We start from the raw sequence: 27,024 nt of genomic DNA on the forward strand, positions 1-27,024 counted from the left end.
TATCAAGAAAGAGAAAAATAAAGGAAGTTAAAAATCATTAGTGTTGACCTATGAACAGAAAAATGATAAACTCAGAAGGAAAATAATGAGAAAGTAAGAAATAATATATGGGAGGAAAACCTGTTTTTTTAATAATAAAAAAAAACACCAAAAGCTCTATTGAGACTTAACTACATCAAGGAACTGTCTGGGATATTATATTACTTAGACACAAAGATTATAGAAAGGAGAAACTAAACAGGATACAGATGAGGAATGATAATATCTCTCAAGGAAAAAAAAAATGAGACTGACTATCATAGGAGAGACAGTTTGGCCATGTGAGATGCTTCAAAGTCCTATTACAGAAAAAAATGTTGCTCACAATAACAGTTCCTCAGCAACCATATGTTAAATAAAATATATGAATTTTGTTTTCACTGTAGCATTTCTTATTGTTCAGTAAATAAAAAAAATCCATCTAAAAGATGAAAACAGCCATATGTCATCCAAGTTTTAGAATCCTCACTGGAAAGAAAGAACTTGCATATATAGGATATTTAAATGTAAAGCTGATAAGGAAGACCAAAAATTAAAGGAAATGGATGCTATAAGGCAATATTCTCAAAATGATGACTTAAAGTCAAATAGTAGAGCATCATAGAGCTCTAATGTTCTCGTTGTCTGCCCACCTTCTTTATTTCTCTGACTACATCTCATACATCATCTACACTGTAAATGATGCATGAAAAGTGTGGAGATGAAATATACAAGAAAAAGTATACTAAAATGAAAAGAGAAAATAAAGCCAAATTATAATATACTTTCAGAAACTGAGAGTCCAGGGATACAAGGGTCTCTAAAGAACTGAAGTTACAGATAAAATAAAATACGATGGAAAGGCACAAACAAGTAAGGATATTTCTCAATAAAAATAAGAATTTACAAAGGAAAAATAGGAATAGAAAATACCATTAAATAAATATATGAGAAAAGAAGAAAATCATGCAATCATGTGACAAGAAGAAGAGATAATCAATGGATAGTCTTATATGTATCATTGGTATGCTCATAATGTCAAAAAAAGGAATGCCACCATCAAGCTTGAGTCCCTGGGGAATTTATGGGAAGTTATAGACTAGTCATGCAGAATAGGTAGCTAGAGATAGATTAATTTCTTCATTGTTTAAGGTGCTACCTATAGACTTGGAATCTTCGGTTGATATATTATTTTTATTTTAATATTGAGTACACTTCCAAAAATTAATAATAACATTTAAAATAGAACATTGTCCGATAATACAATTCATATAAAAGTTATGTAGTGATATACCTATATAAATTCATGGAAAATTTAGAGCTCAGTCTCAGAACTGAGAAGAATTTCAGAGGTCAATTAATTCAGCAGGAACTAGAGCAAGCTAAGACACCTTTTTTTTTTTTTTTTACAACATAACTGAAAGGTTTCTTGCATAGTTCTTCCTTTTTTCCAATTTATTTTTTAATTTTAATTTTCAACATTCATTTTCACAATATTTTGAGTTAATTTTTTCTCTACATCTTTCCCCTAACCACATCCCAAAATAGTGAATACTGAATACCCCTGCCCCAATCTGTTCCTCTTATATCTTCCCTCTCCCCCCCACTTTATAATGGGTCCAGATGGATTTTTATACCCCAGTGTCTGTATATCTTATTTCCCAGTTGCATATAAAAAGCATTTTTTAAACATTTGTTTTTAAAACTTTTACTTCAAGATTTTTTTCCCTTCTTCCCTCCTCACACACTCTTACTGGGAAGATAAACAATTCACTAGAGGTACATGTGTAGTTATGTAAAACTTTTCTATAGTAGTTATAATGTGAAAGACTAACTATAATTCACTCCATCTTAACCCACCCCCCACTTATTCTATTTTCTACTTTGACCCTGTCCCTTTTCAAAAGTGTGTGCTTCTAATTACCTTCTCCCCCAATCTGCCCTCCCATCTATCATGCCCCCTTTGATCCCTTTCCCCACTATTTTCCGGTAGGGTAAGATACCCAGTTGAGTGTGTATGTTATTCCCTCCTTTAGCCAAATTCAATGAGAGTAAGGCTCACCCATTTCCTTTTACCCTCTTGTTTTTCCTCTCCATTTCACAGTTTTCCTTTGCCTCTTTTATATGAGATAATTTACCCTAGTCTATCTCTTCCTTTCTCCTTCTCCCAATATGTGCACCCTCCTATAAATACATATATGTATGTATGTATATACATATATATTCTCTTCAAATATCCTCACACTGAGAAAAGTCTTCTGAGTTACAATTATTGTTTTTCCATGTAGGAATCTAAATAGTTCAACTTTAATAAGTGCCTTATGATTTCTATTTCCTATTTACCTCCAAATGCTTTTCTTGCTTCTTTTATTAGAAAGTCAAATTTTCTGTTCAATTTTGTTTTTTTCAACAAGAAAGCCTGAAAATCCTGTATTTCATAGAATGACCATATTTTTCCCAGAAGGATTATACTTACTTTTGCTGCATAGGTGATTCTTGGTTTTAATCCTAGCTCCTTTGACCTCCAGAATATCATAATCCAAGCCCTTCATTCCCTTACGGTTGAATCTGCTAAATCTTGTATTATCCTGATTGTGTTTCCAAAATAATTAAATTGTTTCTTCCTGTCTGCTTGCAGTGTTTTCTCCTTGATCTGGCAACATTGGAATTTTGCTATAATATTCCTGGGAGTTTTCTTTGGGGATCTTTTTCAAGGCTTGATTAGTGAATTCCTTCAATTTCTATTTCACTCTCCAGTTTTAGAATATCAAGGCAACTTTGGTTGGTAATTCCTTGAAAGATATTTTCTAGGCTCTGTTTTTGAATCATGGCATTCAGATAGTCCAATAATTTTTAAATTATCTCTTCTGTATTTATTTTCCAGGTCAGTGGTTTTCCAATGAGATATTTCACATTGCATTTTCTTTTTTCATTTGTATGGATCTGTTTATAGTATCTTGATTTCTCATAATGTCATTACCTTACAATAAGACTATTTTTTATTATCTTACTTTCTTCAGTATTTTTTGGGTCTCCTTTAGCAGGCAGTTGACTCAATTTTCATGATTTTCTTGCATCATTCTCATTTCTTTTACAAATGTTTCCTGCACTTCTCTTACTTGATGTTCAAAATCCTTCTTGAGTTTCTCCATGGACTGCAACCAGTTCATAATTTTCTTTTTTTATGTTTTCATTCTTTTTTTGTCTTTATTAATGTGTTCATTTACTTTGAGATTACAAGGTTCAGTTCCTCAGTTATTTGAGACTAAAATTTTCTCCCCCTTCCTCCCCTTCCTCTTTCCTCCCCCCCCCCCCCCCCCCCCCCCTCCCCCCCCCCCCCCCACTGCAGAATGCAATCAGGCATAGGATCTACAGATACTTTCACATTAGACATTTCTCTAATCAATAGTGATATAGAATATTTTTTCATATGCTTTTATATATCTTTACTTCCTCTGAGAATTGTCTGTTCATATAATTTGACTATCAATTGAGACTGACTTGTATTCTTATAGATTTGACTCAATTCTCTGTATATTTTAGAAATGAGGCCTTTATCAGAGACATTGTTTGTAAAAATTCTTTCCCACTTTCTCACTTCCCCCTTAATCTTGGTTACATAGGCTTTATTCGTACAGAAGCTTTTCAATTTCATGTAATCAAAGTTTTCCATTTTGCATTTTATGATGCTCTCTAATTCTTATTTGGTCATAAAGTCTTCCCGTCTCCACAAATCTGACAGGGAAACTATTTCTTGCTTTCCCAGATTGCTTACAGAATCAGCCTTTATATCTAGATCACACACCCATTTAGACTTAATTTTGGTACACAGTGTTAGATCATGGTCTATGCCCAGTTTCTGCCATAGTATATTCCAGTTTTCCCAGCAGTTTTTGTCAAATAGTGTGTTCTTATCCCCAAAATAGGAGTGTTTGTGTTTACCCAATCTATTGTATTGATCCACTGCTCTATTCTTCAGTCAGTACAGAGTAGTTTTAATGGCTGCTGCTTTATAATACAGATTAATGTCTGGTATAGCTAGTCCACCTTCCCTAACATTTATTTTCATTAATACCCTCAATATTCTGGACCTTTTTTTCTTCCAAACAAATTTTGTTACTATTTTTTCTTTGTCTATAAAGTAAATTTTGGTAAGTTGACTATTATGGCATTAAATATGTAATTTAACTTAGGTAAAATTGTCATTTTTATTATATTAGGGTGACCCAGCCATGAGCAATTGGTGTTTCTCCAATTAAGTAGATCTGACTTTATTTGTGTGAAAAGTGTTTTGTAGTTGTGTTCATATAGGTCATGGGTTTGTTTTGGCAGGTAGATTCCCAAATATTTTATAATGTCTACAGTAACTTTAATGGGATTTCTCTTTCTATCTCTTGCTGTTGAGTTTCATTAGAAATATGCAGGAATACCGACTATTTATGTGGGTTGATTTTATATCCTGCAACTTTGCCAAATTTATTAATTGTCTAAAGTAGTTTTTTACTTGATTCTTTAGGATTCTCTAAGTATATCATCTATCATCCAAGAAGAGTGATAACTTGGTGACTTCTTTGATTAATCTGATTTCTTTTTCTTCTCTAAATGCTACTGCTAACCTTTCTAGTACCAGATTGAATTAGAGGAGTGATAGTGGACACACTTCTTTTACCCATGATCTTATTGGAAATGCTTCTAGCTTGTCCCCATTACATGTAATACTTGCTGATGGCATTAAATATTATGTAAATATTTATTATTTTAAGGAAGGCTCCATTTATTCCTATACTTTCTAGCGTTTTTCATAGGAATGGATGTTGTACTTTTTCAAAAGCCTTTTCTGTATCTATTGAAATAATCATGTGGTTTCTCCTAGTTTTATTGTTGATATTATCAATTATACTGATGGTTTTCCTAAAATTAAATCATCCTTGCATTCCTGGAATAAACCCTACCTGATCAAAGTGTATTATTCTTGTGATAAGTTGCTGTAGTTTTTTTGCTAATATTTTATTTAAAAATTTTCACATCTATATCCATGAGTGAAATTGGTCTATAATTTCCTTTTACCATTTTAACTCTTCCTCATGTAGGTATCAGTGCCTTGTTTGTGTCTTAAAAAGAATTTGGTAGGACTCCTTCTTCACTAATTTTCCCAGATAGTTTGTAGAGTATTGGAATCAATTGTTCTTTAAATGTTTGATAGAATTCAGTAGTAAATCCCTCTGGCCCTGGAGATTTTATCCTAGGGAGTTCACTGATGGCTTGTTCAATTTCTTTTTCTGAGATGGGGTTATTTAAGTAATTTACTTCCTCTACAATTAATCTGGGCAGCTTAGATTTTTGTAAATATGTATCCATTTTGCTAAGATTGTCAAATTTATGTGCATACAATTTGGCAAAATAATTCCTAATTATTGTTGTAATTTCCTCTTCATTGTAGATAGATTCACCCGTTTAATTTTTGATAGTCATAATTTGGTTTTCTTCTTTATTTTTTATCATGTTGGCTAAAGATCTATCAATTTTATTAAATTTTTTTCATAAAAATAGCTCTAAGTTTTATTTATTTCAACATTTTTTTTAATTTCAATTTTGTTAATCCCTCCTTTGGTTTTCATTATTTCTAATTTAGTATTTAATTGTGGATTTTCAATTTGTTCTTTTTCCAGATTTTTCAATTGCATGCCCAATTCATTGACCTCCCTTTTCTCTAATTTATTCATGTATGCACTCAGGGATGTAAAACTTCCCCTAAGAACCTCCTCTGCTGCATCCCACAAATTTGGGTATGTTGTGTTATTATTGTCATCCTCTTCAATGAAGTTACTGATTGCTTCTATGATTTCTTTCTTGAACAACTCATTCTTTAGGAATAAATTGTTTAGTTTCCTATTCGTTTTTAGTCTGTCTTTCCATGGACCTTTATTGCATATAACTTTTTTGCATCATGATCTGAGAATGATGCATTTAATATTTCTGCTTTTCTGCACTGAATTGTGAGGTTTTCATGTCCTAGTACATGATTAATTTTTGTGTATGTGCCATGAACTGTTGAGAAGAAAATATATTCCTTTTTATCCCCATTCAGTTTTCTCCAGAGATCTATCATACCTACTTTCTCTAAAATTCTATTCACCTGCTTAACTTCTTTCTTGTTTATTTTGAGGTGGGATTTATGAAGTTCAGAGAGGGGGAGATTAAGGTCCCCCATTAGTATAGATTTGGTATCTATTTTTTTTCCTCTAATTCCTTTACCATCTCCTCTAGGAATTTGGATGCTCTACCACTTGGTGCATATATGTTAAGTAATGATATTGCTTCATTCTCAAAGGTGCCTTTTAGCAGGATATAATTTCCTTCCTTATCTCTTTTAATTAGATCAATTTTTGCTTTTCATTTATCTGAGAAAGGATTGATACCCCTGCTTTTTTTTTTTTACTTTAGCTGATGCATGATATGTTTTACTCCAGTCTTTTACCTTTACCCCGCGTGTATCCCTCTATTTTATATGTGTTTCTTGTAAAGAACATATTGTAGGATTATGGTTTTTAATCCATTCTGCTATCGACCTACATTTTATGGGAGAGTTCATCGCATTCACGTACACAGATATGATTACTATCTGTCTCTTTCCCTCCATTCTTTGGCTTCCCCTGTTTATGCTTATATTTTTCTCCCCTTCTCCCATCCCCTCCTTAAAAGTGTTACTTTTGACCACCACCTCCCTCAGTGTTCCCTTTTTATCAGGCCCCCTCCCTTTTCTTTCACTTCCACCTTTCTTCTTCCCTCCCTTCTGATCCTCCCTCTTGTTAGCCCTTCACCCCTCCTCCTGCCTGTAGGGTATTCCTTCTTCCCACCAAGGGTGACAGGAACAAAGCTCCTCTCTCTCCCCTCTTTCCCTCTATCATGGTATGTTTTGTGTCTCTTCTCCATAGAATCCTTGTTTAACTGGTTGTATTATTCCCTTCTTGCACCAGAACCAATGAAGGAAAAGCTCATTTAATACTCATCTCCTTCCCTTCCCCTCTGATATATTGTTTGTATGCCTCTTTATATGGCAAAATTTACCCTTTTCCACTTCATTCTTTCCTCTTCTTCCATTGCAGTCCCTTTGCAACCTTAATAAGTTTTTTTTTTTATCATCATTTTGTGTAATTTATACCCAAACCCTCTTCTTGTCTATAAACAGTTTACTCTTATTAAATAACAGGGTGTGTGGGTGTGTTTTCCTTGTTTACCTTTCCATGTCGTCTCTCTTGTGTCTTGTAATTGGAGGTTGAGTTTTCCATTGAGCTCTGGCTTTTTCATCAGGAAGGTCTGGAAATCTGTTATACCATTGAATACCATCTCCTTGCCTGGAAGAATATGTTCAGTTTCTCTGGTTAGGTGATTCTTGGTTGCAATCTGAGAACTTTTGCTTTGTTTCCTCAGAATCCAAGCAACATGTTCAATATTCCTTTCTCATTAAAAGATTCAAACTTTTAAAGACATTTATCATTCCCCCATCCTTCTTGGAGTTTTATAAAATCATAGTTAAAGCAAAATTGGACTTTAGAAGCTGTTTGGTTCAACCCTTTCATTTTACAGATGAGGAAGCTGAGGCTCCGAGAGGTTCATCAATTAACTTAAGGTTATTAAAAGAACTAGTAAGTGGCAAGACTTTGATGATAAGAACTTTCTCTTGAGACTTTCGAGTTCAATTTTATTTCACTTTTGGTAGCACTTGGTATGCCATCTTTGCTGATGGTAATGAGGGAGGTGGGTCCTTTCCTCTAAGATGACTTTAGGAATTGAGTTGAAAACCAGGTCTAATGACTTGGAGGACACCTCTATTAAGAGTTTTCTATTAACACTGCTATTAAGTGCTAATAACAAAGCTATTGATTTCAGAGACTATCTCCATTAAGGTCCAAAAGGAGATAGCAATTGGGTAGTTGTAAAGGTATTTTCTAATTTCTGACATATTTGATATCTTGTCACCCCTAGAAGGAGCCCTGCTTCTTCAGTTAGACTAACATGATAATGATAATTGTATTATTATCAGTCTAAGTTTATCTATATTTTCCCAAAAAAATAGTATGCATGTCTTTGAAAAATACAATTTTTTTAAAAAACCATTAGGGTTAAGTAACTTTCTCAAGGTTGCACGGCCAGTTATTTCTGGGTGTGGTGCTTAGTATCTGAGCCCGGATTTGATCCAGGTCATACTGACACTGGAGCCAGTGCTCTTACTCACTGAGCCACCTGACTGCCCATAAGCAATTGGGGTTAAAGAACTTGCTCAAGGTTACACAGCCAGGTGTTTCTGGGTGGGTGCTAAGTGTCTGAGCACTGAATTCGATCTCCAGGTCATCCCAAAACTGGAGCCAGTGCTCTTACTCACTATGCTACCTGGCCACCCTGTACAATACATTCTTAAAATCTATTCTTGCCAATTATGTCTGTAACATTTCATGAGCAAGTCTTATATTATTTTATTGTGTAGTTTATTAAGTCATTTCATTTGTATCTGCTCCTTTGTGACCCCATTTGGGGTTTTCTTTGTAAAGATATTACTGTTGTTTGCCATTTCCTTCTCCAGCAAAATAAATCAGGAAACTGAAGTAAACAGGGTTAAATGATATACTCAGGGTTAAAACATGCAGTAAGTGCCCAAGGTCAAATTTGAATTGCAGTCCTCCTGAATGTAGAGATGGTGAGTTATCCATTGCATCTCCTAATTTCTGCACACTATTTTATGTCCACTCTAAAGATGAAACACTGTCCCAAATTCATTAAATAAAAGGTAAATGACTTGTCCAGGGTCACAGACTTTACAACAATGTCTAAGACAAGAATAGAATTCAGAACTTCCTTTCTGACATGAAGTATGAGACTTTCTACTACACCACACAACTTTCTAGGAGCACTCTGGTGTGGTCCAAGATTAAGTAAAATACCTCCATCAGCAATTCTGTTTAATAAATAATTTATGCTCTGCCATAAAATAAAAGATAAAGAAAATTCTTTCCAAACAATTTGTTGTCCATTCCCTGCAGTCTTCTAGGGTGGCATATCCTATATCTTTTTGTTTATTTATTTATTTCATTTTAAGCTTCAATGCAACAATGAAAGCAAACATAAATACTGAACTAAAGTACTAGGAAAAGGAGAAAAAAACTGCCATGTGCAGAGCAGAACATGAGAGAGGATTCATATTTTACAGTAATTAATTTCAATTTCAAGAAAGACTGCATAATAAATACAGACTGTTATGTTGAGAGCTGTATATCTTGTCTTTTCTTCCTCGTCAGTTTTCTTTTCTTCTTGGCTGTACACTGTTTCTGGTGCTTTTCTTCCAACCCTGGCTACAATTAAGCTTTGATATGTGTGCGCATGTATATGCATATATGTTTATGTGTGTATATACATATATGTGCACGTACATGAATAACCATGATAACGATAAGGATAAAGGCACATAGGCATGCAAATGTGTATATATATATTTGTACAATGTGTTCATACATGTATGGAAGTGTTATGTATGCATCCATACATACATGCATGCATGCATACACATAAAGACAGGTAGTTTTCTCTGAATCCAAATAGAATGTTCAATAATTTTTTTCAAAATACTAAATCATTCTTCTAAAGACATTTATCATTATCCCATCCATCTGAGAGTTTTACAACATAATAGGTAAAGCAAAATGAGACTTTAAAAGCTGTGTAGTCCAACCCCTACACTCACACACACATACATATAAACATATTTAAACACATCTATAAAATATACTTTTAGAAAAAGATACACACAAAGATATGCATATAATAAACAGACATAGACCTGTACATATATACACTTCCACATACACATATTAAATATCAATAATCATAATTGTATATAAACATATGTATACATATGCATCTATGTAAGACCATATTATACTTATTTATCCTCTATTTCTATGAGGATGGATAACTTCTTCCTTCATAAGTCTAAGTCTTTCCATATTTTTCTAAGTTCACCAACACATTTCTTACACCACAGCAATATTCCTACCTTATACTGTTTACTTGTTTTAAATAGTCCAAAACAACATTGCTAAATATGGCTGACACATAGTGTAGTTTCCCTATTTTTCTCTTTTAATTAACTCTATTTTAGCCTTAACTTTTTTCTGATATCATGATTACCAATCGAGCTCCTTTTTTCCCTAACAAATTCTACTCCTGTGACATCTAATTCCTCTGTGTCAATTTGTCCTCTTGCACCTCATTTGTATGATAATTATTCATTTAGCTTTTCCTGAATGGTTTTATTTTTTTTTAATCCTATCATACTCAGGTCTTCCCCAATTTTTCTTATGAACATATGTTCATAAGAGTGTAATGTAAAACATATGTCTAACATTACTATTAGTAATTGGGTAAAATTACTACTAATAATTTTAGACATATGTTTTACATTTTATATACATAAAAGGCAGACAGTCTGTCCTTATTGTGTCCTTTGTGATTAGTCTTTGGTAAGTCCCCTATAGTTCTTTTACTTCTTGTGTGTCAAATCTTCTATTAAATTCAGTTGTTGGGTTTTTTGTTTTGTTTTGAACAAAACCTGAAATTCTGACAGTTCAATAAATATCCATTATTGTTTTCATTCAGGATTATGCTTAGCTTTGCTGGGTATGGTTTTTTTTTTTGGTCAGAAACCCATTTCTTTTTTCTTCAATATATAATATTACAAAAAATCTGCAGTCTTTTAGTGCTGCTGCTATGTCTTGTGTAATTCTAATTTTGGTACTATCTTATTTAAATTTTTTTTTCTTGCTCATAATATTTTATCCTTGACAGGGGGTTTTGGAATTTCTCTATGATATCCCTGTATGTTTTCCTTGTAACATCTCTTTAAGTTGGTAATTGGTGGATTTTTTGTCTTCCTATTTTGGGGGGGGGGTTCCCCTCTCTCTTTTTTTCCTTTTTAAAAAATCCTAAGTGAAAAACAGGAGCACCACAAATCCCAAATATCAGAGAAAGAGCTGCACCGGACTGGAGTAGGCCTTCAGGAGAATGAACAAAGTAAAGAAAACTGGTTTTGGCTCGTTCATAAGGGGAGACAGACATTGCCTGCAATGGTGTTGTTCAGGTCAGGGTCCGAGGGGGTAAGGGAGATGGAGGATTGAGTGGGGAGGTGGGGCAAGGAGTGAATGGGGAGGAAAGAACTAGGGAGGAGATTGTCTTTGGCCCAAAGGGCAGGAAACAGTGATGGACAGGAAGACAGATAGGCACAGGACAGCCTGCTTCACCATCACATGGCAGTGCCTGTGGGAGTTCTGGGCTGGTTTAACCTCAGAGTTTTACATACTTGGAAAATCCACTTCTTCCACTTCTGACCATTTGATAAAGTGTGATTCATCAGCATCTTCAGATTTTCCCTCTTGGCTGGGTTTTTAATTAAGCATTTATTTACAAACTCCTGGAAATCATGTGTGAAAACACCATTCAGCTACTTAGGTGGAGGCTCGTTAATAATGTAGTCCAATAGTTCAAAAATGGCCATGGCACGCCGACTGTCCATCCCATGACCACTGATGGGGCGTCTTGGGGGTCGTGGCCGTGGTGAGATGCTGTGAGGTTCTCCCTCTGCCCCATTGGCTATGGGCCGACCGAATATTGCTTCTAGTTCCTTAGAGTCTAGTGGAGGAATCGGGTACCTTCCAGTGGATAGCTCTACTACAGACAGGCCCATGCTCCAGATATCTGACTGGACTGAGTAGTGGGTGCCTGGTAACCGCTCTGGAGACATGGAGGGTAGAGGTCCTATAAAGGAACTTGCCATAGAGTTGATGAGTTGCCCGCTCACCCCAAAGTCACAGAGCTTGATCTCTCCCCAAGCGTTGACCAAAATGTTAGAAGGTTTCACATCTCTGTGCGTAATCTGGTGTTTCTCTCTTAGATAAGCCAAACCCCTAAGAACCACAGTGCCAACTTTCCCAAAAATGTCTTCAGGCATTCTCTTGGCCTCTTTCCATACTTGATCAAGGGAGCCTCCATGCATGTGCTGCATGCAGATGCTCAGCTCTCCATCACCATAAAAGGCACCACAGAAACCCACGATGTATGGAGAGTTGCATTCAGGTAGGACTTGGGTTCTTGGATAATCTGGCTTTGGATTGCTGGTGTGATCTCTAGGTTCCTCGGCTTTCTGGCCATGAGGAGGCCCGAGGGTCTATGCCGCATTGCCAGCTCCCAGCTCAGGCATCCTCTCAAAGTCATCATCCTTTCGCTTCCCCACCTTTGCCTTCTGGGTGAGCAAAGCTTCCAGTCTCTTCTTCTGGGGCTCATCTTCTAATGTAATTCTGCAGATGTACCAAGTTTGCCGCGCCCTCGCTGGTCTGGCACCGGCCCTAGGCGATGGTGGCGCGATGGTGAGCCCCCGCAGCGCCGGCTTCCTCTGGGCCAGGGGTGGGCACGGCTGCAGCGCCTCTAGCCCGGCCCGCACGGGAGGAGGCGCCCCCAGCTCAGGCCCAAGCTCCCGGCCCTGCCCCCGCGGGGACCTTCGGCCCAGGCGAGCCCGGGGGTTGGGGCAGCGGCTCCCGACTGGAGGCTGCGGAGGCCGGACCCTCAGGGAAACTGGGGCCGGGGCCAGGACCGGCCGCCAGAGCCGCGCTCAAGGGCCCTGGGGCCAGGGCCAGGCCGAGCTAGGCTGACACTCCGCTGGAGGGGAGGTAAGGGCGGAGCGCGCCCCAGACGCCTGCCTTCCCTTCCGATTTTCTCCTCTTTCTAATGCTTCAGGACAGCTTTCCTTATTTCTTATGTTACTGCACAAAGACTCCTTTTTACACGGCAGCTCTTCGGTGGTCCTAAAAGTTCTTCTTGTGTCTTCTTGGGCCATGCTCCAAATCTGTTGTTTTTCTTATGAGATGTTTCACATTCTCTCCTATTTTTTCATTCTTTATGTTGTTTTATGATTTCTTGATCTCTTATGACTTTGCTAGCTTCCCTTCGCCCAGTTCTGATTCTCAAGTACTCATTTTCTTCCTTAAGAATCTGGATCTCCTTTTGTAATTGGTTGATTTTCTTTTCCTTATATTCTTGTTTTTCTTGGGTTTAAAAAAAAAAAATTTCCGCAATGTTTCTCATTTGATTTTTAAAGTCTTTTTTTTTAAGTTCTTCTATTATTTTTTTGGGGCAGGTTACTGTTTGATGTTCCTCATTCTTCTCTATTCCCATAGTCATTTTCTATGATTAGATTCTTTTTATTTTGCCAATTCGTTTTTAAAAATGTAGCAGCTTAGTTTTTGAAATCGCTCCTAGTGTATGAGGCATGATGCCTCTTGCTTCAGATGCTCCTTCAGTTTCCCCCATGATCTTGAACCTAAACTAAGACCTCCAGTTTTCTCCAAGGGCTCACAACCAGCAGCATCCCTGTCCCACTGCCTCTGAGCTCACCCTTGGCCACATCTCCACAGCACAGTTGTGTTTGCTGTTTCTGGTCAGTAGAAGTTGCCTTGATCTTCTCTGGCTCAGATGGCCGTCTCTCCTCACTGTGCCAGAGACAAAAGTTCCTTTGACTGGGGCTGAAGCAGCCTTGCATACCAGCTAAGCCCAAGGCTTGCCACTTATTGTTAAAGTGAATCAAGCCTGCAGGTGTTTTCACAAGGACAAAACCTCATCCTGGGATTTTTCTTCAGATCTTATTGAATGGTCCCTGGAATACCACTATTCTGCCCCTAGTCATTTATTTTTACTGCTCTATGTTAGCCCTGAAGTACTATTACTATCTTGTTTGTGGGGTAATCTGGAGAGCTTGGAATTTTCTGACCTACCCTGCCATCTTCCCAGAATTTTCTCTGTGTCCCTTTTTTCAACAGGGGAACATAATGAATCTGAAGTTGACTTGCTAGAGTGAAAAAGGACCTCATAAGAGAATGTCTATAACCACAAACTGTCTCAAATTTTAGTGAATGTCCTTCAATAAGACTTTTCCTTCAGGTTGAACATTATCTACATACTTAAACAGAGTCTTCTGAAACTATACTGGGAATCCTAGTAGAGACTAGAATGAAATGTTCATGCCCTATATAAAACATATCAGAAAGCCCACAATTCTTCCTTCATATATATGTGTGTGTGTGTGTGTGTGTATATATATATATATATATATATATATATTCACAAATTTCCCTTCCTTTCCTTTCTTATTACCACCAAAAATATTATAGGCCTTCTTTTTATCTTACTTAGATTATTATAGTAGTATCTACTATCATCTGACTGTTTCTCCTGTAACTCTGCTGGAAAAAATATCAGAACAATAATAATTTAAATTTATATAACATTATAAAATTTACTCATCCCTTTCCTCAAAATAAAGCCAAGTAGGTAGTAAAGGTATTAACCACTTTTTACTTCAAACAGCCTTGAGACTCAGATAGAATAAGTCACTTAAGTTAATGCAGCTAGTGAATGGCAAAAGTCATGTAATAGTATTCTGTATCTGACAAAAGCATTCTCGATATTCTACCACATTACTTCTCCAAAGTAATAAATTTAAAGTTGATGGTCCAAATGAAAGAGTATATATCACTGTAATCTGAAAATAAATATCTATCATTCTTTGTTCTTTTTATCCAGGTTGTTGCTGTGGGAAATGTTCATTATTACTGAACTAGTAATAGAAAACAAGGTATTAGTGATTTAGAAGTATTTGTTTATATGGAATATAGAAATAATAATATTAATCATAACTGCTATTTATATAACACTTACTATGTGCCAAGTAGTGGTTGTTATTACCCCCATTTACAGATGAGGAAACTGAGGTAGAGGTTATATGACTTATCCAGGGTCCTGTAGCTTGTAACTGCCTAGATTTGAACTCTGATTTTCCTGACTGGAGACCTGATATTCTAACTGTCTTATTTGTATTTAATTAACATAATAAATCAGCAGAAGAGATATAGGACCCCCAATACTATATAGATTCATTACAGCAAATTTTTAAGAAGGGTTAATTGGTAAACCTGAGTGATATTTAAATAAATTTACCCTATATGTAGGACTCTTTTTTCCCAATGGACTTTCTAATGGATATCTAGAATATTATTTTTCATTTTCCCTATATTTTTAGAAAAAAATGAATAAAATGAATCAAAGTATTGACGCATACACAAATTTGTCATGAAAAATTTGTATTTGGGTATATTTATTTCATATTGTATCCAGTTAAAGGAATATAAAATTGGGAGAGAGTACTATAATATTAACCATTTAGGTTACTAGTGATCAAATTAAAGAATTTAAAACAGGAAAACGTGCCTCAATATACTCCACTCAAATCCTAGATTACTCATTAATATAGACAGAAGATTGAAAGGAATAGTTTCTTGTAAGATTGCATTTCAGTACTTTGTGTCCCAACATTTTTTTGCCCATTACCTAGCTATGTTTGCTGAACTTCACAACCTAACACAATTCTACTGTCAGCAATGTGACCTCTAGAAACAGAGTACCATTCCTTTTCATGAACAAATTTGACCATGGCTTACATTTCGCTTCATAAACTACATTGAAATTATGAAAAAAAAAAAAAACCCTGCCAATTACAATTATAGTAATGCAATTTTGTTACTCTTTTTTTTCCCAAATGCTTTATTACCTTCTGATTTACATCATTCATTTCCGCCAGATTTTGAATTACAAATTTTCTCCCCTACCCACTGCCCCAAAATACCAGTCCCACAGGATATCCCCTCCTCCAATCTGCTGTCTCCCATATTTTCTCCCATACCCCTTTCGACATTTCCAGTGGATCTCTATGCCCCGAGGTAATCGGTGGATTCTTTCAACCTCTATTTTTGCCCTCTGGTTCTAAAACATCAGGGCAGTTTTCTTTGAGAACTTCCTGGCAGATGATTTCTAGGTTGTTACTTTGATCATGGCTTTCTGGTAGGCCAATAACTTTTAAATTATCTCTCCTGGATCTATTTTCCAGGTCAGTGGTTTTTCCCATAACATATTTCACATTGCCTTCTATTCTTTCATTTGTTTGGATCTGTTTAACAGCATCTTGATTTCTCTTAAAGTCATTAGCTTCCATTTGCTCTAATCTGATTCTGAAGCAATGATTCTCCTCATTGAGCTTTTGAGATCCTTTTTCCATTGGCAAATTTGGCTTTTTAAGGCATTCTTCTCCTCATTGCCTTTTTGAGCCTCTTTTGCCATTTGAGTTAGTCTATTGTTTTAAGGTAGTATTTTCCTCAGTCAGGCTGTTGACTCTCTTTTCATAATTTTCTTGCATTGTTTTCATTTCTCTTCCCAATTTTTCCTCCACTTCTCTTATCTGCTTCTTAAGGTCCTCTATGGCTTGTAACCAGATTGTATTTTCCTTTGAAGCTTTTGATGCAGTTCTGACTTCAGTCTTCCTCCTGTTCCATGCTTTGCTCCTTTTTGTCCCCAAAATAGGACTGTAATGTTGGAATCTTCTGTCTGCTTTGTTTCCTTTGCCTGGTCATGTCACCCCTCAGTCACTTGACCCCTGGGCTTTTTGCCACAGTCGGATTCTGCCACCAGACAGGGGAGCTTTCATCCCAAACGCTGGGGTTTTCTCAGCTGCTGGGAGGTATTAGATGGGTGCCCTCTCTGAGGTCTCCACACACTCTGGCAAGCTGGTCACACACCCCAGGACCTCCACCCAGACTGCAATCCAGATCCAAGCAGGTTAAAGCAAGAGCGATTACCCCTCAGACTGGTGCTTGGTCCTCCTACACTATGCAGGCCAGGAGCTGTAGCTGTCACATGGCGCTGGCTGGCTCTGCTGACATCTCAGTGGCTTCTCGCCCCGGGGCAAAAAGTCAGGTACTCTCACTTACTGGGTCCCATAGTCCAGACTACGCTGACCTCTCACTTTGTCCTTCGCATCTGTGTGTTGATAAATCTGGAAAGGCCACACCTGCTGCTGATCTGGAGTCCCTCCAGCCAGCTGCTGGTCAGGCCCACACTGGGGCTAAAGCGTTGGAGTGGGGCTGAGCTCAGCTCCCAGAAGGCTTGGTTGGCTGATTCCTGCTGCCCTGCTGGGCTGTCCTCAGTGATAGGTTAGCTTTACTGTGTCATTTTGTGGGTTCTGCAGCTCCAAAGTTTATTTACAGTCCCGTTTTACATGGATTGGGGAAAGTGGAAGCCGTAGCCGAGGTCCTGCTTCTACACCTCCCTCTTGGCTCTGCAATTTTGTTACTGTTTAGAATAACATTGCAAAATGCATTGTGATCTCAACAAGAACATCTATAAACTTTCATTCATTTCAGCACTATTCCCTGTTTCTTTTTATTTCCAATAGAAAAGATGTCTGTATTTACAAGTCTAATATAATTATTGTTGAGTTATTACAATGGTAAGAGGAGGAAAAAATAACATTTCATTTTCTTTTTTTTAAAAGCAATCGGGGTTAAATAACTTGCTCAAGGTTACACGGCCAGTTATTATTTCTGGGTGTGATGCTAAGTATCTGAGCCCAGATTTGATCTCTAGGTCATCCCGACACTGGAGCCGGTGCTCTTACTCCCTGAGCCACCTGGCTGTCCCTCATTTTATTTTTCAATAGTAAGAAGAAAAAGAAATTTGTTGTACCATATCATCACCTTACCTCTTTCACAGTGGTTGGAGTGAAGGTGAAAAATGAAAATGGTTTTTGCCATGGCCAGCAGCCAACTTTGTGGGAAGGAGCATCTAGTTCTAATATCACATAAAAGTAATCATATTGAAGTAATTTAACACCCACTAATAATCAGTCTCCTGTTCAGTGATTAGTATATGTAGTGACTGAAGAATAAAACAATAAATAGTACTCAGAGATTGAAGGAGTGGTGTACCAGTAAAATTCACTGCAAACTTTAAAGTACTACATAAATGTCAGCAATTACATTACAGTGACTGAGAACAAACTACATTGTCAGAATCATCATCACTACTATTAAACAGTAGTACTTTATGATTTGTAAAGAACTTCATAACATATTTTATGCTGACAAAAAAGCTGTGAGGTAAGTGCTTTTATAATTTTTATTTTTACAGATATTTTACAAAGAAATTAAATAAATTAAGCCAATTTTAAAAATTAAGTTAATTTGTCCATAGCCACATATGTAAAATGTCTGAGGAAGAATTTGAAATAGAATAAATGATAGCATCAGTTTAAGGTGTATTGAAAGATAACAATAATAGATGATCAAGCAATATGAGACAGTTAATCATCTGAAGGATAGAATCTCTAAAAAGAAATCAAACCCTATGAAGGAAGAAAAAATAAGCATTCAGGATTGTTTGTATCATAAGTATCATAGAATAATTAACTCATATTTGGAAAGAAAGTTTGATTTAACTTAGTCTTAACCTCAACCTTAAGAATGATTTCCCTCTAACGAACTTTCAACAAGTGTTTGGATGACTCTACTTGAAAGCCTGTAGTGACTAAGAGTCAACTACCTCTGTGAATTGCAAAAAGAGGTAGCAAAATATTTGTAGGAAATCTCTTATTTATTTTGTTTGTCAACCCTGATAAATGCACATTAACATGATAGTCTCTATTGTCTGGTAAGATTTTTGTTGTTTTTCTTTATCTTGGTGGTGACTGTTTTTATTTTAAATTCATTGGTCCATATTTCAAAGTAATTCCATTTAGTAAACATTTATCAAGCTCCTACAATGTGCCAGGCACTGTGTTAATAAGCACATGGGATACAAAAAAGAAAGAGATACTCCTTATTCTGAAGAAATTTAAAATCTAATGGGAGAAATCAGCTCACAAAAGGACTTTCATAAGATGGTGAGGTGGTCACACTGAGGGGACAAGGGAATGTGTTATTCCATGTAATCAACACCAAGCAGAGCAACTAATAAAAATAAACAGCCAGAGAAACAAACAACAATAACAAAAACTACAAAAAAAGAAAACAAAACAAAACACAGAGTTACCAGAAATGTTGTGAGTCTTCTACAAAGGAAGGCTTGACATTTGAACTAACCCTTTCTTTTACATTTCCCCCGTTTATTTATGCTCTTCCTCGGACCACTGTCAAATCCCGCTATTTTTTCCTCAACGAAATTGAAAATGTGCCAATTCCCTTTCTTGCCTAAACTCACATGCTTTCTATTCTTCATTATTTGTGATGTTAGGTGTAGAGAGGAGAGGAAAAAAGGAGAGAACGTAGTAAAAAGTAGTGCTTAGAGACCCAAGATGTGGCCAGGAGGAAGCTGATGAAGGAGTTGGAAGAAATCCACTAGTGTGGCATGAAAATCTTTGGTAACATTCAGTTTGATGACAATAAGTTATTGAATTGGCAAGGGCTTATTGTTCCTGACAACCCTCCATATAACAAGGGAGGCTTTGGAATCAAAATCATCTTCCTAGCAGAGTATCCATTCAAACCAACTAAGATCACGTTTAAAACAAAGATTTACCACCCTAACATTGATGAGAAAGAGCAGGTCTGTCTTCCAGTGTTTAGTGCTGAGAACTGGAAACCAGCAAGCAAAACTGACCAAGTTATCCACTCCCTCATAGCAGTGGTAAACGACCTCCTGTCTGAGCATATCCTTCAGGCAGACTTAGGGGAAGAGTACTCTAAGGACCTTAAAAAAATCTGTAAGGAAGCTGATTTGTTGTAATGTTGTGGGATTTAAAGATCTTCCATGCCCCTTCAACTTGCTGATGTGGCAGGAAGGGGTGGGATGAGAGGAAGTGTTAGCCAAACTAGAGTGCATGAGGTGACTGGAAGCTGCTGCTGCAGCAGCAGTGGCAGCAGTGGGTGCAGTGGCACGAACTCCTTCTTTTTGATCCAGCAAGAATTTCTGCTAAGGACTCCTGCTGAGGATTGGCAGGGATGTGAACTGTGGAGGGGGGTGGGGGGCAGAGATGCTGGGAGCAAGCTGCCTTGACGCTGATCAGTTGCCATCAGTGAGGAGAGGAGGACCTTTGCCAGAGGTAGCCTGTTCTGTTTGGAGGCTTGAGAATGTGGGTGTTTACTGCATGAACTATGTGTGTCACTCTCATAACTACTGAGATGGCTTTGACTTTCCAGTTTTGGGACTCAGTTTTCTAGTATTTGAATAAATGTTCTAGCTTTGTCTCCCATGTAGAGAGCCTGATTTATTTTGTGATTAATAACCATGTCAGCATATTTATAGCTACCATAGGCATTGTGAATATTGCAATGTTGATACATCAGTTTACAAAGAAATATGAGGAAAGGTGACACATGGACTAAATCTTGTGTTATTGATTCCAAGCAGGGTGAATGAAGACCTAGAGCAGTATATTTCCAACATGCCACAACCCGCACTCTGGGACATTGACAGGGGCCACCTGCTGGTATTAACTTGGGGCAGTTACTAGCTTTCTACAGTTTTCTTAATCAGTCTTTTTAGAACATTTAAGATGTTCTAAAAAAAATAGAAGTAGGCCTTAATCAGAATTTGGAGATGTTATTGAAAAATCAGTACTGTGTTCCGTGGATATTCTTGAATAAAATAAGCACATAACATGTTTATGTTTAATTCTCCTATCCACTGTGTTGAGGTTTAGCAATTAGGGCTTATCCATACTCCTTGGCTACTGAAAACTGACAGTTTTATGCTGTGTGATTGTCACATGCTGTGTTTACCAGCTGAGTACAAATGTACAATGCAGAGCAGATTTCTTATGTGCTTATTTTTCTACAAGGAGAAGGAGATGGTAGGGGAGAGGTGTAGCTAAGTCAACAGATAAATTGAGAATTCCAGCATGAGCAGCCCGGATCTGATTAATTCTGTGGAAATGAGAAATTACCTAACCAGCTAGTATGACCTACCCTAGGCTGCCCTCACTGACATATCAGCAAATTGATGTGGCTTTTTTAAACAACAGTTTAATTAGCTATTCACTAATAATACTACTCACAGCCACCTCTGTCCCCGGAGGTACCTAGGGCAGATTAAACCCCTTAAAGAAAATAAGAATGCACTTGAATAAAAATAAATAGTGATGATTGTGTTTTTAAAGGAACATCACTCATTTGAGTTAATTGTATTTCAAAATTAATATCTCTAGTATTATAAGTTAACCCAAATATTGACAGAAACATAAGAATTTGAATATTTATTTTATTATTTGAATTTTTTAATACTTACTATGTACAGATTGAGAGGATGCCTGGGTAATGGCTCAGATTCAGGAACATTTGATTTCAAGCACTGCTTGTGAAAATACTGTGCATCCTAGGGCAAGTCACTTGACCCTGGTTACACGGGAAAATATATAAGACCACAGCTTTCAGATCAGGCTCAAAATAATATTAGTAGAGGGATTTCTCTCTTCCCCATTGAAATTAATACATACCTTTATATATATATATATATATATATATATGGACATATCTATGTGTGTGTACTTTCACACACATATATACATACAAAGAGAGAGCGAGAGAGAGATAGAGGTAGAGAAAAGGGCATTGCATTGTTAGGCCAAAAGGTGGTAGGTAATGAAATAAAATATGCTTCATGGCATCCTGAAACATACATTGACTAACTATTTTGTATGTAAACCAATGTTTTTTTTCAAAATTATACATTCAATTTATTTTCTTTAATATTTTTAAGTACCTACCCAAGACAAGGAACTAAAAAAAGACACATAAAGATATAGTTCATTTTCAGATAGGGAAAGGATCACATCATCATTTCCAAATCATTTTATATTTATTCTGTATATGAATATGTATATGTTGTTTCCCCCAATAAAATGCAAGCTTCTTGAGATCAAGGAGGGTTCTGTTTTTTTGGTCTTTGCATGTCCAATACCTATTACACTGATGGGCCCATAGTAGATAATTAATATTAGTTGATTGATTGATCAATAGATGGTAGTCTTAATCTGGACCTTAAAGAATGAGCAAATTTTCAATGGGAAAAAAAAATTTGGCAAGGTGGAAGATGGCATTTCAGGTTGAGGTTCAGAAACAGCAATGGGAACAAGTAAGAATTCTAGTTAATCTAGAACAGAGGTCATAGAGAGTTGAAGAACATAAAGTGAGTTTGGAAATGTAGGCTTGTGCAAAGTTGTTGAAACCCTTCTTAATGTTAAGAATCTCATTAGAAGGGTTGCTAAAATACTTCATGTCTTAACTCTTTTACTAAATAAAAACTCCTAGAGTGTGAGAACTTGGTCGTAAATATTTTTGTAACTTCCTCAGCAGTGCTTTTACCAATGAGAGTGAAAACATTTATTTTTTTTTAGGATGCATGAAGCTTAAAAGATTTCATAGGAGCTTCACCAAATCCTGTGTATCTATCAAATGAGTATCAAGGTTTCAAAGTAGAAATATTCAGCAGCAGTAGGTGATGTGTTGTCTGAGGAACTCATTAAATAGTAGTAAATCAAAAAGTAATTTAATTTAGGTCACTGGAGGGATGACCCTCCACCCCACTACAAAAACATGCAGATACTGTAAATGAAAGTATCTGCGGTTATGATTATATGCGGTGAAGACACATCATTTCATGTGTAGGGGAGTTACCTAAGTTGGAATCTATAGTGAAAAGTAAATGGAATCTTTCATAAATCAAAGAGTTTTGGAATTAGAGTGAGAAAACCTGGATTATGAGCTACCTCTTTCATTTTCAAGCCCTGGGTCCATGGGAAGTTCACTTAAACTTTTCTGAGCCAGAACTTCCTCATATGTAAAATGAATTAGCTAATTTTTTAACTACCTACCTCACAGGGTTATTGTGATGAAAGCATTTTTAAATTGCAATGACCCATATAAATGTGAACTATGATTAAAGAAGAAAAGATGAATCTGGGAAGTTTTCTACATTGAATAATAGTTAAACATTAAATAATGAAAGGCAGGGGAATTGGCTTAGAGTTAAGGAAAGGTCTCTTCTGATAAGAAGAGGTTTGCTTGCAACACTTGCTCGTTATGTGGCCATGGGAGAACCGATTAACTGTTTTCCTAATAAACAAAATTAATAAAATAATACCTATAGAATCTATTCTATAAAAATTATTATGGAACTCCAATTGGAAAATATAATCATTATGCTCATTTTTTCAGTAGTATACAAATCCTTACTTTTTATGACATTAATACTTTTATTATCATCATCACCATCATCATCACAGAAAATAATTTTCATCTTTAATGAGAGGTGAATTAGAAAGTCACTATCTTGACATTCTGTTTATATTTAATGATCTTTAGACTATTAAACAGTTTGCCAAAATCTATATCTTTTTTAAATAAAGCATTAGAGTGTCTATACTTCTTCCATAAATATACTGAAAGTATTTTTTTACAACTATATTAGCAGACAGGACAACAGGGATGATATGTACTTCCTCCTATTCCACGTAATTTATGTTTCTTCTGAAAGTTCTCTAAATTTTGAAAGTGTTTTTCATTCTATAGAGATCAGAAATTATAAGTATTTTGTATTGAGACATATTAAAATATTGTTCTTGATTTTTTATGGATGAATATTATGTTGGGGATATTATAGGCCATAGTTCAGTTTCTGATAACCTTTTTTTTAGTATAATTTGTTGGATGGCTTCTCAAATATATTGAACTCTGTGTTAGTAGTATGGGATCTTATCATCTCTCAATCTGTTAAATATTCTGATGCATAATTGAAACCTCTCACATTCTTCACCTTAAAATCTGTGAATCAATAGGTCTCACTATTTTCTATGGAAAACGGTCTATGTGAGATCCATAGTTTCATAGGTTCTGAAGTAATGAATGGGTATACCACTTTAGGGGTTGTGGTAAAAGAACATCTACAATTAAGTGTGTGTGTGTGTGTGTGTGTGTGTGTGTATGAGTGTGTATTGTTCATTAATGCAAGAAAGAAAATCACTCTCACCTGGATTCTCATTGGCTCTCCCTGTTACATTTCCACCCGACACCATCTTTTCCCCCTTTCCCCTTTCTAGCACCCATCTGGAGAATATTGAATATCTTGTTTATTTGTATTTTTTACTGCCCCTTAGCCTTCTGGTGATCATAATGCTTTGTAAAAAGTAAGTAGTTAATAAATCCTATCTATTTATGCATTTACGTATCTCTATATCTATATGTCACATCCATAATCCATCATTCATCCCTCATTCACTTATCCTTCTCTCTGTCCATCCATCACTCCATCTATCTATATATCTTTATTTCAAGCAATGAGAGACCATGCTCACTTTTGTCTTTCTTAAGGATCTGAAGGATCTTCTGTAGACAATGTTGATAATCTAATTTAACTTCTTTCGTTCATCTCATGTATCTCAACTTATCACAAAGTCATTTTTTCCATTGGAAATAACATTCTCAGTGTCTTAGGTATACTTTTCAACATTAATTAAATCACATTCAACTGGGAAGATTTTCATTTCCCTCTGCCTATAACATTCCTATTCTATTCCCTTCTGCATAGCAGGAGGATAAGAAAATGTGAGCATCTGGCTAGAGCAGATAACTGTAGAGTACCCTGCTAAAGAAAGGTCTTGGAAAAATCCAAATGAAAAGTGTTAAAGAGCTTTTATATGTTTTTAAATTTTCATTCAGATTGCTTACTGGTTCTTTTCAATACCAAACAAGGGACCATGTTGATATCCATTTCCCAGAGAAGATAGTTGCAGCTGTTCTTGAATGGATTCCGTCACCAAGCATTCAGTTCTTTACCATTAATAAGACATGGCCTACTATTCTAGGATACATCTATATCAGACCAGTCAAGGAATTAAAGCTTGGGATTCAAATGCAATAAGGTACCATATGTGTAACATAAAATATAATGAAGCTTTTGTTTATGATAAGAATATAAGGGATACAATTCCTAATTTAATTTTAGAAAACTATTCCCCATTCACCACATTATTTAGCAAATTCTTGGAATTCTTGGAAAGGATTAGGAACGTTCCTAGTCATTGGAGACCTGAAGACAAAGTAAAAAGGTCCTGACTCTCAAGGAACTTATTACAAGTGAAATAAGGCAGTGTAAATAAAAATAACAATTTAGGAAAAAAAATCATCATCAAACAAGGTTAGAATTTCTTCCTTAAATAGACTTGTTATTTAAGAACATGTGCAAAGTATTTGTTGTTCAGTCATTCAGTTATGTCTGTCTCTTTGTGACATTATAGGCTAATTTTTCCATTGGATTCTGTTGGCAGGCATAATGGAGTGGTTTGCCATTTCCTTCTTCAGTGGATTAAGACAAATAGATGTTAAGTAAATTGACCAGGGTCACAAATCGAGTAAGTGTCAAAAGACAGATTTACACTCGGGTCTTTCAGACTCAGGCCCAGCTCTCTATCCACTTAGCCCCTTCACTGCCTCCTATGTATCTTATTAAGAATACCTAAAAACTTGCTAATAATTATCATTAACATTTTTTTGATTGTTTCAGAAATTAGATGTGTTGTTATATGTTTCTGTTTATTCTTTTATTTTTGCACTTTATTCTCCAGACTCCCTCAAGTGAGATCTCACTTAAGGCCTATCATTTCACAGGGTCCACAGTACTTACTGAAAGCTTCCCGAACACTGAATTGGTGTAAATGTTTTATCTAGGACTTTGTGCTCAGACCCTAAGATGAATTTAGAATTTTATGAATATATAATCATAATAATATACTCCTAATAAAAATAATCAGAGCATGGAAAGAGCTTGGATCTCAGAGATCATTCCATTTTGCTTCTGTTAGAAAAGTAAAAGTCATTAAGATTACTAGAAACTGAAGAGTCTAGTGGCAGTAGCAATATATAAAGTGTAAAAAACCAATGAAAACCAAATTTGAGAGAGCTGGTATTAGATGAGTTCTGAATGGGTTTCAGAGATCCAGGGTTTCAGAAAGTTTCTATTTTTATGCTTTTGTCATTCCTAAAACAAATGCAAGTTTTTATATATGGCTTCCATGTTCTCTGGAATTCCTTTTAGTTAGAAAACATCTTCTATTCTAAGGGGTCACAGCTTTCTCCATAGCTGCTAGTACAAAAAAGTGGTAACAGGTAAAGATATTGAGAAAGATATAGAGATATTAATTTTGTGTTTGCATTGTTAAGTCTAATTTAGTTAATACTTAACAAATTATGCAGATTTTTAAACATTGTACTATATCAAGATTTTTGGAAGAGTGAGATGCAAAATGAACATTTTCAATACACCATAATTTGAGCTTTATTCTATTGGTTCAACTGTCAATAGAAATCAATGGGGTCTTTATGCACTATACTGATAATGGAAGGAAAAAATATACAATTTTTGTGTCTTCTACAAATGTACTACTTAAAATTGAACATTCGGGTTACTTAATTTAGGTTACAATTTACTAGATCCACTGACAAAAAAGAAATCACATCTGCAGATAAAGTTATTACAACATGCATTTCCTTCAAGTCTTTGAAAACTTTCAAAGATATGTAATATACCATCTATATAGTTGTATCAATAAATCCAAAATCTATACCTTTTCTCTAGTATAAGCACTATGTTAGTAAAAATCAATTGTGAAGGGGCGGCCAGGTGGCTCAGTGAGTAAGAGCACTGGCCCCAGTGTTGGGATAACCTGGGGATCAAATCTGGGTTTCGATACTTAGTACCACTCACAGAAATAAATGGTTGTGTAACCTTGAACAAGTTACTTAACCCCAATTACTTTAAAAAAATTAAAATAAAAAAAAATCAATTACGAAAACTAGATACCGTGTTTCCCCGATAATAAGACCTATCCCCAAAATAAGCCCTCCCCTTACTGTGTAAGATACCTCTAAAATAAACCCTCCCCCGAAAATAAGCCCTATTGAGATTGCTACTGTAATGAAGGTGATTCCCTGCGCTACACGCTACATTACAGTACCCTCTGTATGCACCCTCCCCCCCCACCCGGGTGAAACACACGCCACGCTCCGAGCTGCATCCAATCAGAGATGCAGCAGTGAGTGCGTCATCCTGTTCTTCCCCAGTGATTTGCTTATTGAATAAAGGTACATT

General features: G+C 36.1%; 2 pseudogenes; one reads left to right on the plus strand and one right to left on the minus strand.

The window, feature by feature from the left end:
- Positions 1-11,293: 11,293 nt before the first annotated feature.
- Positions 11,294-12,280, minus strand: LOC138169968 (dual specificity mitogen-activated protein kinase kinase 2 pseudogene; annotated as a pseudogene).
- Positions 12,281-19,248: 6,968 nt separating this feature from the next.
- On the plus strand, positions 19,249-20,255 carry LOC138169969 (ubiquitin-conjugating enzyme E2 L3-like; annotated as a pseudogene).
- Positions 20,256-27,024: the final 6,769 nt, after the last annotated feature.

Source organism: Petaurus breviceps, unplaced genomic scaffold (genome assembly GCF_028583685.1).
Source record: "Petaurus breviceps papuanus isolate PSGF00001 unplaced genomic scaffold, PetGlider_PUasm1.0 38, whole genome shotgun sequence".
Taxonomy (NCBI): Eukaryota; Metazoa; Chordata; class Mammalia; order Diprotodontia; family Petauridae; genus Petaurus; species Petaurus breviceps.